Raw genomic sequence first — 10,683 nt, 5'->3', positions numbered from 1 at the left:
GGGTTTTCATGGACAACACTACCTCAATGTTTTACATCAACAGGCAAGGTGAGGCCCGATCTTCTGCCTGGAATCCCTCAAGCTATGGGACTTCTGTATAGCCCACAACATTTGTCTACAGGCCTACCACCTACCAGGCGCCCAGAATTCGAGGGCGGATCACTTGAGCAGGGACTTCTCCTCTCAGCACGAGTGGTCTCTTCACCCAGAGGTGGTGCACCAAGAGTGGAGAACTCCCTGGCTGGACCTGTTCGCGACTCAACAGAACCGTCGCTGTCCCTGGTTCTGCTCGGGGGGGGGGGCTTGGATGGGGCATCTCCGATGCCTTCCTCCTATCCTGGTCAGGTTCACTTGGCGGCCATATCAGCCTTCCACCCGCCAATGCAGGGGCACACAGTGTTCTCCCATGCCATGACTGGCTGATTCCTTAAGGGATTGGATCATCTCTTCCTGTACATTAGGCCCCCAGCCACGCAGTGGGACATGAACTTGGTGCTGGCCCGGCTGACGGGTCTCCCATTTGAGCCGCTAGTTACATGCTCCTGGTCGCACCTCTCGTGGAAGGTAGCCTTCCTTGTAGCGATCACATCAGCTAGGTGGGTCTTGGAACTCAGAGCCCTGACCTCTGAGCCCCCATACATGGAGTTCCATAAGGATAAGGTCCAGCTCCACCCACATCTTTCGTTCCTCCTGAAGGTGGTCTCCGCCTACCATGTGGGTCAGGACATTTTCCTGCCGGTCCTCTGCCCCAAGCCCAATGTGTCCAGTGAGGAGCGCTGCCTCCACACGCTGGATGTGAGACTGGCTCTGGCTTTTTACCTGGAGCAAACTAAGCTATTCAGGAAGTCTTCGCAGCTGTTTATCGCCTCGGCCGAACATGTGAGGGGTCAGCCGATCTCCACTCAGCGGCTCTCCAATTGGATCACCTCGTGCATCCGTACCTTTTATGACCTGGCGGGAATCCCTCCGCCGTCAATTGTGAGGACACACTCAATTAGGGCGCAAGTCTCGGCTGCCTTTTTAGCCCATGTCCCCATTCAGGACATTTGCAGGGCTGCCACATGGTCTTCAGTTCACACATTCACCTCGCATTATGCGATCGTCTCCCAGACCAGGGAAGACACCGGGTTCGTCAGGGCTGTGCTCCGTCCCGAGAGTTTGTGAACTACCCACCTCCAACAGATATCGCTTGGAATCACCTATTGTGGAATACACATGAGCAGTCACTCGAAAAAGAAAAGACATTTACCTTTTCCGTAACTGGTATTCTTCAAAATGTGTTGCTCATGTCTATTCCACATCCCGCCCTCCTTCCCCTCTGTCGGAGTTGTCTGGCAAGAAGGAACTGAGGGTGGAGGGAGCATGCAGCGCCCCTTATACGGTGCCATGGAGGCGCCACTCCAGGGGTTGCTAGGGGCGCTCCCCTACGGGTACTGCTAGGGGGAAAACTTCCGACACCGGTGCACGTGGCGAGCACATACACCTACTGTGGAATAGACATGAGCAACACATCTCGAAGAACACCAGTTACGGAAAAGGTAACTGTTTTTTCTTTTTTCAGAGTCACTGCTTTCCAGGATAAAGATGCTCATTCTGTAAGTATGGCCTGCGTTCCTTGTTCCTAGATGTAGAACTTTCCATTTGGCTGTATTACAATGCATTTTGTTTGAATAGATTCAGGGTACCAATCAATCCACATCACTCTGTAGAACTGTCATGTCTTCATAATTTACCATTCGGCTAATTTTTGTGTCATCTACAAATTTTATCAGCAGTGATTTTATAGTTACTTCCAGGTCATTTATGAAAATGGTGAATAGCATCAGGCCTCATACCAATCCCTGCAGAAATCCACTAGAAACGCCCCCCATTTGATGATGATTCCCCATTCACTGCTAATTTTTGAGCTGTTACCCAATTCTTAATCTTTTTAACATGTGCTTTATTGATATTGTATAGAGCTATTTTTTTTTAATCAGAATGTTGTGTGATACTAAGTCAAATGCTTTGCAAATGTCTAAGTACACCTCTACCCCGATATAACGCGGTCCTTGGGAGATGAAAAATCTCACCGCGTTATAGGTGAGACTGCGTTATATCGAACTTGCTTTGGCCCCCCCGTTCCTTGTTCCCTCCAGAGACCCCTGTCCCTAATCACCCGCAGGACCCAACCCCCCTGTCCCCTGAGTGCTCCGACCCCTATCCACACCTCCCTCCCCCTGACAGGCACTCACCGGCAGCGGTGGGAAGCGGAGCAATGTGGCCCCAGCCTGCTCCACTCCGCCACCTCCCAGCCATGGCGCTCCGCTTCCCGCCGCCAGTGAGTGCGGGGAGGTTGGGGAAAGGATGCCCCCCATACTCACCTGCGGCGCTCCGCTTCCCACCACAGCTGGGAGCTAGCGGAGTAGAGCAGGCTGGGGCCAGGCTGCTCCGCTTCCCGCTGCTGGTGAGTGCGGGGAGGTTGGGGAAAGGACGCCCTCCACACTCACCAGCGGCGGGAAGCGGAGCAAGGTGGCCCCAGCCCACTCCGCTTTCCTTGCCCCAGCCCCAACCGTGTCGCGGGGGGGGAGGGGGTTGGGGAAAGGTTCCGCACTCACCTGCGGCGCTCCGCTTCCCGCCGCGGCTGGGAGCTGGCGGAGTGGAGCAGGGCTGCTCCGCTTCTGCCGCTGCTGGTGAGTGCGGGGAGGATCCCTTCCCCCAAGCCCCCTCCCCCAAGAGACACGGCTGGGGCCGGGGCGAGGGAAGCGGAGCGGGCTGCTCCTGGCCCCCCGCTAAATCCCCGGACCACTCTGGGACTGCGGGGCCCCCAAAATTGCCCCCCACGGCTCCTGTCTCCTAGATCCTGGAGGGGGAGCCCCTGACTGCCCCCGAGATCCTCTGCCCCTTATCCAACCCCTCGGCCCTGGCCCGGCCCCCTTAACATGCTGCTCAGAGCAGCGTGTCAGAGCTTTACCGCATTGTATGCGACCCATGTTATATCCGGTTGCGTTATATCAGGGTAGAGGTGTACATTACATCTCTGCAGTTACCTTTGTCAACCAAACTTAATCTCATTAACTAATGAAACTGGGTTTGTTTGACAAGACCTGCTTTCCAGGTTGAAAGGCATTAGTTATATTCCTGACCTTTACTTCTCTAGCAGTTGAATCTCTCTTCAGCTTTTCCATTATTTTGCCCAAGATTGATGTCAGGCTAGCCAGTTTATAGGTACTCAAGTCATCCCACTTTCCCTTTGTAGAATATTGGCACAATATTAGCATGCTTACAGTCTTCTGGAATTTCCCTGGTATTCTGAGATTTATTAAAAATAACATTAAGTGGTCCAGAGCTCTTCTCAGCCATCTCTTTTAGGACTCTTGGGTACAAGTTATCTGGGCCTTCTGCTTTAAAAATATTTATCCCTGGTAGATAACATCCTTGTCAGCTACTAATGAACTAGAAAGTACTTCATCTTCATATGCTACAAGTTCATCATCCTACATCCTTTAAAATACAGAACATAAAAACTAGGGCTGTCAAGCGATTAAAAAAATTAATAGCGATTAATTGCGCTGTTAAACAACAATAGTATACTATTTATTTATATTTTTGGATGTTTTCTACATTTTCAAATGTATTGATTTCAATTACAACACAGAATACAAAGTGTATAGTGCTCACTTTATTTTTAATTACAAATATTTGCACTGTAAAAAACAAAATAGTATTTTTCAATTCACCTAATGCAATCTCTTTATCATGAAAGTTGAACTTACAAATTATGTACAAACAATAACTGCATTCAAAAATAAAACAATGTAAAAACCTACAAGTCCACTCAGTCCTATTTCAGCCAATTGGTCAGACAAACAAGTTTGGTTACAATTTGCAGGAGATAATGCTGCCTGGTTCTTGTTTACAATGTCACATGAAAGTGAGAACAGGTGTTTGCATGGCACTGTTGTAGCCGGCATCACAAGATATTTACATGCCAGATCCACTAAAGATTCATATGTCCCTCGATGCTTCAACCACCATTCCAGAGGACATGGGTCCATGCTGATGACGGTTTCTGCTCAATAACTATTCAAAGCAGAGCGGACCAGCACATGTTCATTTTCATCATCTGAGTCAGATGCCACCAGCAGAAGGTTGATTTTCTTTTTTGGTGGTTCGGGTTCTGTAGATTCCCCATCTAAGTGTTGCTCTTTTAAGACTTCTGAAAGCATGCTCCACATCTCATCCCTTAGATTTTGGATGGCACTTCAGATTCTTAAACCTTAGGTCAATGCTGTAGCTATTTTTAGAAATCTCACATTGGTACTCATTTTGCGTTTTGTCAAATCTGCGGTGAAAGTGTTCTTAAAACGAACATGTGCTGGGTCATCATCCGAGACTGCTATAACATGAAATATGGCAGAATGTGGGTAAAACAGAGCTGAGAACATACAATTCTCCCCCAAGGAGTTCAGTCACAAATTTAATGAACGCATTATTTTTTAACGAGCATCATCAGCATGGAAGCATGTCCTCTGAAATGGTGGCCGAAACATGAAGGGGCATGCGAATGTTTAGCATACACCTCTACCCCAACATAATGCTGTCCTCAGGAGCCAAAAAAATCTTATCGCATTATAGGTGAAACCGCATTATATCAAATTTGCTTTGATCTGCCGGAGTGCGCAGTCCTGCCCCCCCGGAACGCTGCTTTACCGTGTTATATCCGAATTCATGTTATATCGGGGTAGAGGTGTATCTGGCACATAAATACCTTGCAATGCCAGCTACAAAAGTGCCATGCAATTGCCTGTTCTCACTTTCAACTGATATTGTAAATAAGAAGCAGGCAATAGTATCTCCCGTAAATGTAAACAAACCTTTGTCTTAGCAAATGGCTGAACAAGAAGTAGGACTGAGTGGACTTGTAGGCTCTAAAGTTTTACGTTGTTTTGTTTGAGTGCAGTTATGTAACAAAAATATCTATAGTTGTAAGTTACACTTTCATGATAAAGAGATTGTACCACAGTACTTGTATGAAGTGAATTGAAAAAATACTATTTCTTCTGTTTATCATTTTTAAAGTGCAAATATTTGTAATAAAAAATATCACATGAGCTCTGTACATTTTGCATTCTGTGTTGTAATATAAATCAATATATTTGAAAATGTAGAAAAACATCCAAAATATTTAATAAATTTCAATTGGTATTCTATTTAACAGTGTGATTAATTTTTTTGAGTTAATCACGAGTTAACTGCGATTAATCAACAGGTTGGGGTTGTTTTTGTTGTTTGTTTGTTCCTAATGTACTTACACTACTTTACTGTGCTTAGCTCTGCCAGACATTTTTCCCCTTGATGTCTTTAGCTTCCCCTGTCATTTTTATGTCATAACTTCCAATTTTTATATTGATTGCATTCTAATTCTATTCTCCTGTTTTCCATTTGTAATATACAGTATTGCTTTTTTGTTTCTAATTGCTGCATTCTGAACCAGCATGGGCTTTTAGCCAGAGTTGTCCTTGATTATGGAACTGTAGGTTTTTGGCCATCTCATAAACTCTTCTTTAAGAACTCCCAATTTTCATTCACAGTTTTTCTGTCTACATTTTTATTCCAGTCAATTTGACTCATAATTTCTCAAAGGGGGGAGGGATAGCTTAGTGGTTTGAGCATTGGCCTGCTAAACCCAGGGTTGTGAGTTCAATCCTTGAGGGGGCCACTTAGGGTTCTTGGGGCAAAATCAGTACTTGGTCCTGCAAGTGAAGGCAGGGGGCTGGACTCAATGACCTTTCAAGGTCCCTTCCAGTTCTAGGAGATAGGATATCTCCATTAATTTAGAATTTATTTAATTTAAAGCTAGGGAAAATTAGCTTTTTGAAGCATCAGGGTACATACGTTACTGGTTGGGACTTTCTTCTGTTTGACCATATTCCGTGTAATCAGGTCATGATCATTAGTCCCTATATATATATCTATATTAGAAACTAAGAAGATTTTACTACTGGCTACATGAAACCTCTTGTATATGTCTCCCAAATTGAAGTTTCGCCCATAATGGCACAATTTTGCTTTCTATACATTAGACAGGTGCTTAAAAAATAACTCACCCTATTTGCTGGTCTGTAACGGATCCAGAAACTAAGGTTTCCCCCTCCCAGCCTTAGCAACCCCTGTATCACTCAGCTGCCACCTTAAAACTATTGAAATAGAGATAAATTCAAGAAAGATATTGATAAACTGGAGAGGGTTAAGAGAAGAGCCACAAGAATGATTAAAGGGTTAGATAACAAGCCTTATAGTGACCGATTCAAGCTCAGTCTACTTATTTTAACAGCGAAGGTTAAGTAGAGACTTGATTACAATCTGTAAGTACCTGCATGGGGAACCAATATTTAATAGTGGGCTCTTAAGTCTAGCAGAAAAAGATATCCTGATCCTGGAAGTTGAAACTAGACAAATCCAATTGGAAATAAGGTAAAAAAAATTAATGGTGAGAGTAGTTAACCATTGGAGCGATTTATCAAGGGTGGTGGTGGATTCTATATCACGGACAATTTTAAAATCAAGATTGGATTTTTTTTTTTTAAATATGCTCTAGAAAATATTTTGGGAAAGTTCTAGGGCCTGTGCTACACAGGTCAGATTAGATGATCACAATGGTCCCTTATGGGCTTAGAATCTATGACTAAAGGATGGTTCTGCAACTCCTACTGCAGCGATCGTGATGTTTAGTATCATCCCATCCCTAGCAGAGACCTAGAGAACATGTTGATCCGTAACTATATTGCCAACCATGAGTGCTCAAAAATCAGACTGCCCCAAATATAAATATGCTTTAAAAATCATGATTTTTAAAAATATATATATGTTTTTTTAATTATTTTCTGTTTTTAACACCTTTTTACACTCAGATCATGTGTTCAGGCTTTCCTATGCAAACATAAGGGATAGAAGATTACTATTTTATAAAAAATGAAAGTATATAATCACATGCCTCCAGGAGCTGGGGCTGTAAGAAATACACCGAATATTGGAATAAGCCAGTGATGTCACATCCATTACTGAAAAGCTGATTTGTAAACTCTAGTTCAGTTCATATATCCCCAGTAATTTCTTTCATTTCAGAAATGGAGAGTTAGCACAATAGTGGAGAATATACTTGACTATAACAGCGTTTAAAAGAGAACTGGATAAATTCATGGTGGTTAAGTCCATTAATGGCTATTAGCCAGGATGGGTAAGGAATGGTGGCCCTAGCCTCTGTTTGTCAGAGGATGGAGATGAATGGCAGGAGAGAGATCACTTGATCATTGCCTGTTAGGTCCACTGGCTCTGGGGCACCTGGCATTGGCCACTGTCTGTAGACCGGATACTGGGCTAGATAGACCTTTGGTCTGACCCGGTACAGCTGTTCTTATGTACTTTGCATAGGTGAGGCAGTGGTTGAAAGCCTACCCTTTCCGTTCTTTCTCTTTTGACATTTCTGCAGTAACAGCTTCTATTATTCTGCACTCTTTACAACTATTTTGATTATTTCACAATAACCCATCACCAGACCTGCCATATCCATCCCCTATATGTAAAACAGCCAGACCCTGAAAGCTAGTTTTAGGAATGGTATAATTTCTATCAATGGATGGACTAGGTCCAGTATCATTATATACAGATATGTCACATGCTGATGTCTTCAAGATCAGTCTTTTCTTACATGAGTAAAGTTCCTCCTGCGGTGTCCACTGTTGACCCAGGGGTGTGATAGTATAAGAGAGGTAGTATGAGCAGAGGTGTAGGAATCTAGAACGGATGCATTTCCACTGCAACCACATTCCATTCCCTGCTCCTGTTGTGCTCCCTCACACATTCAGCTACAGACAGTTCCTGCAGGAGGCTGCAGTGCCAGGCCTCAGCCCCATGCACCAAGCATGGCAGCTCTCTGCTCTCGCCGTGCTCAGCTCAGCCCTAAGAACCTGCCCAACCCTGCTTTCCAGAGCCAGCCCCAGTGTGCTAGAACAATTGTGACAGTGGGGATATTGAGAGCCATTGAATCAAATGGTAACCTTGTATTAGAGTAACGAGAGGTCCTGATTTTATAGGGACAGTCCTGATTTTTTGTATATAGGCTCCTCTTACCCCCCACCCCATCCCAATTTTTCACACTTGCTGTGGGGTCACCCTACCCTGTATATAATTGAAATCACTTCAAGCCAGGGGGTGCAGCATTACTAGGGTTACCATACGTCCGGTTTTTCCCGGACATGTCCGGCTTTTCGGCAATCAAACCCCTGTCCGGGGGGAATTGCCGAAAAGCCAAACATGTCCAGGGAAATGCCGGCCGGGCACTTCCTCTCCCGCGGCTGCTCTGCTCCACTCCTCCCCTCTCAGACTTTCAGAGCCGAGCTGCCCAAGCCAGCGCTACCGGCTTCGGGCAGCCCCCCTTGCCTCCGGACCCCGAGCTGCCGGCCCCGCACTTCCCTTCCCGGGCTCCAGCTGAGCTGCTCCGCTCCTCCCCTCTCAGACTTTAAGGGGGGCTGCCCGAAGCCGGTAGCGCTGGCTCGGGCAGCTCGGCTCTTAAACAGAGCCGAAGTCTGAGAGGGGAGGAGCAGAGCAGCTGGAGCCGGGGAGGAGAACTTCAGCCCTCGGTCCCACCGGGTCCTGCCCTGCTTCAAGCAAACCCCCCCCCCCCCCCACCCCCCCCCCCCGCGGCGGCGCCCCACCCCGGGGGAACTGGGGGAGCTGCAGCAAAGCCCCTCCCGGAGCTGGTGCAGGAGACGAGCCTGGCTCCGGCATCAGCCTGCAGCGGGGAGCAGAGCCCCCCCCCCTCCCCTGGCTCAGCCCAGCCCCGCTCTTAAAGGGACAGGGACCCCACCGTGGCTCAGCCCGGCCCGGGGCACGTGGGGGTGTCACCTCTCCCCCCACCTGGGGGGCCCGGCGAGGGGGGTGCTCGGCCCCATAGCAGCGCAGAGAGGAGGCCAGCGATGCACCTTACTCTCTCCTGCATTGCCAGCCATGGTCTTGCCTCCTTTCCCCAGCTCCGCGAGGCACTGTACACCTCAGAGCAGCAAATGGTAGCAGATTCTGCTGTCTCCAAACAGAGTCTAGCCCTGAGTGTTTATTTCCGCAGCAGTGAGTTTTCGGTTTGGTGCATTCACTCCTGATCTCCGTGGTAAAGTGTAACAAAAGCCCTTGGCATTCATTTTCTCAGTGTTTCTGGGAATACCCTTTTCAGTTTCATAGATTGATCTGGGATCTTTCTTTTGCTGTTTCCGGAGAGAACTGTTGACAGCAGGGAGATACATCCCTGACTAGAGGGCAGGAAGCAAACTTGACTAGATCAGTTGTGACTTCCTTTTTATTTGTTACTATAGAAGGTATTACACACAAATAGATTGCTAATGAACTTCCACCTTTGGGTTTCTGGAAAACAACTCACTCTAATACTTGGAAGATGCAGGGACCTTTGGTCTTAAAAAATGAAACATCAGACTCATTAATTTGGGGGAAGTGCAGTGGTCCATTTATGAAATTTCTTAAAAACATGATTCAAAAAATCCTTCTGAGACTGTATTTTAATGCTGAGATCCCAATAGCCTTACTATAGAAATAGAAAGTAAACCAAAGACATTCTTGATCCAGGTCAATTAGAGCAGTGGTTGTCAATGTTTCCAGACTACTGTATCTCCTTCAGGAGGCTGATTTGTCTTGAGTGCCCCTCACTTAAAAACTACTTGCTTACAAAATCAGACATAAAAATACAAGTATCACAGCACAGTATTACTGAAAAATTGCTTATTTTCTCATTTTTACCATATAAATTATCAAATAAATCACAACTCCCAGATTGAGAAACACTGGTATAGTATATAGAGCAGTATAAATAAGTCACTGTCTACGATGATGGTTGCATATGCTTCGATAATTAGTTTGGCAAGGCCTTCTATATCAAAGTTACACACATTTTTACACAATATCAGGCAAACCAGCTTGGATCTCTCACTATTCATGTCTCTGTACTAATTGTGCTCTGCATCATTTCACAAAAAAGTTATTTAACTGAGCTTGAAATTTGTCATTATACTGAGATTTCTAAAAATACCCTTCTAGAAAAACTTCCATTTGGTTTCCCAGTAAAGAAAAGGACTCTATATAGCTTGTTTGTTTGAACTTCGAGGCCCATACAGTCCCTGAAATGACACTGCCTTGATTAGTGTTGTGCCCCATTTCTCATAGTACTCATGATGGGTTGGATTGTCACAGCCCAGCTCAGCCACACAAGGGAGTAAATATTATCTTTTCCAAGTAGACCCCGCTGATATGGGGATGCCCCTTTAAAGGAAGGCCCCGGGACAGGTATGGACAGGGGAGTCCCTCCAGTGGAGGGAGAGGTGAGTGTCAGAGGTAGGGTTACCATACGTCCGGCTTTTTGGTCCGCAAATCCCTGTCTGGGAGGAATTTCCAAAAAGGCGAACATGTCCGGGAAAATAGGGAGGCATGGTAAGGGGACCGCCTCCTCCCTGGGCTCCAACTTTTCCGGCTCCCACTGCTCTCCACCGCAGCGGGGGCCGAAGCAACTTCCCCAGCGCAGCAGCAGCTGGGGGGCAGGAGGGAGGAGGGGGAATGTGGGGTGCTCAGGGGAGGGGGTGGAGGTGGGGTGGGGAAGGGGCGGAGTTGGGGTAGGGGCAGGGAAGGGGCGGAGTTGGGGCA

The sequence above is a fragment of the Terrapene carolina genome, unplaced genomic scaffold (genome assembly GCF_002925995.2).
Source record: "Terrapene carolina triunguis isolate 2854851 unplaced genomic scaffold, T_m_triunguis-2.0 Scaffold69, whole genome shotgun sequence".
Lineage (NCBI taxonomy): Eukaryota > Metazoa > Chordata > Testudines > Emydidae > Terrapene > Terrapene triunguis.
Note: the sequence above shows the minus strand (reverse complement) of the source record.